The sequence below is a fragment of the Sinocyclocheilus rhinocerous genome, unplaced genomic scaffold, assembly GCF_001515625.1.
Source record: "Sinocyclocheilus rhinocerous isolate Xijiao unplaced genomic scaffold, SAMN03320098_v1.1 scaffold176, whole genome shotgun sequence".
Classification (NCBI taxonomy): domain Eukaryota; kingdom Metazoa; phylum Chordata; class Actinopteri; order Cypriniformes; family Cyprinidae; genus Sinocyclocheilus; species Sinocyclocheilus rhinocerous.
In genome coordinates, this window is record NW_015648623.1 from 92,416 (window position 1) to 94,237 (window position 1,822).

Consider the following 1,822-nt stretch of genomic DNA (forward strand, 5'->3'; position numbering starts at 1 on the left):
CCCGGCATTGTTTGTAGCTTTTGATGTGCATGTGGTGTTTGCTCTGCGTGTTCGGCGCAGTTTCCTCTGAACTCGAAATGCAGTCGACGTTTTCTCTCATTGTACAGTTTGCATACATAAGCTGTGTTTATTGCGGTAAGTCATTCAATATGTATCAATGTATGTTTTTTTTGCTTCTTTTTTTTCTGGCGGGTGGACTACATTTTGTGAATTCTTTTTTTTTTCAACCCCTGCGGGTGTTGTTAGAGGTCACTGGTGCCGCTGTGATTGGAGTATGAGAATTATTAACAGGTGTTCTAACAAATCGTCAGAACACCGGCAAACTGGCTAAAAGTAGTGATGGGGACTCGACTCCAAAAGAGTTTATTCTGAATAGTTCTACAGAGGGAGTCGAAAATTCCGAATCGCGCATGTCTTCACTGATTCTCAAAACCTTTATAATGCATGGCACTTGAGTGCAGTATATCAGTTGAGACTGAACGAAATTAAGCGAGGATCCGTTTGCATTTGCAGTGCGGTGCGTATGAGTTGCAGAGGCAGCACGGGCTCATCGTGCTTTCACACACACACACACAAAAAAAAAATTATGCATTTTACTTCTGTAGCCTATAGATGTAAATATTAACATGCTTAAGCAAGTGGCAAAACGTGTCAAACTCAGTTCCTGGAGAGCCACCGCATTGCAGAGTGCTGCAGCCCTCCAGGAACTGAGCTTAACACCTGTGATGTAAACACAGTCTAGTCTGCTTTTCTTACTTAAAAAGTAGGCTATCACAGACATTTTCAATTAAAACTTACCATTGGCAGAAACGTGTCGTGGCTTTTCTTTTGCATTTAGATCCTTATTACAAGTAATCCTGCTGGTCATAAAGAATTTTGGCTTTCTAACTCCACGAGTGCAATCTATGAACGCGTTTTTCTAAAAATGTAGGCTACTTTTCCTTGCTTTAGCTACTCGTATAGCTAAAAATCCATGTGTTGACTCTGAAAAACACTTTAATTGTGAATTTATGGTGTATTTAATACATTTCGTATCAATCCATGTTCATTTTTTTAACCATGAACAATGCACTGTTAATTTAATTCTTAGTCACTTCAACACAACAAAATAGACTCTGTGCGGAAACGATCACTGCGCTGCTGCTACTGCTAAGTGCAAGCATACCATATCTGTGTGGTCACTGTGGTTACATTTGTGCACAGGTTACTTGAATAATAAGTCATGGGGAATTTAGTTTGTAATTGTACTCTGTGGCTTTGAAGTTTAACTGATGTTTTGTTATTTGATGTTATGTTTAATGCAGTAAATATACATTTTCTTTTCTATGTTTTAACTAGAGGTGCAATGATTGCAATTTTCTTTCCAAGAACTATAATTGACCGCATACACAAACAAAAATCTATACTTTTTTTTTTCAATGCAATAAAAAAATAAAAAATAATAATTTAAAATAAATGATTAAACATTATAATTCCCCAAATCTGGACTAGGATTGCAAAATTCCGGGAATTTTCAAGACTGGAAACTTTCCATGGGAATTAATGGGAATATATGGGAATAAACTGGAAATTTGCAAAATTGCAGGAACTAGAAACTTAAATGTAGTTGAGAAAAAAATCTTGCAGCATAATCTTGGGTAAAACAACCAGATTTAATGCAATTTTAGATAAATTGCACGATAAATTGCATGCGATATTTAACGCGCATCTTGTCATTAAAGCCGGTTCTGTAATCAGCGGTAAATCTCCATCACGTGCGGGCTTTCACATGGAGCAGCATTAACTACACAGAGCCGTTGTTCACTGACAAGCTGCGCAAAAC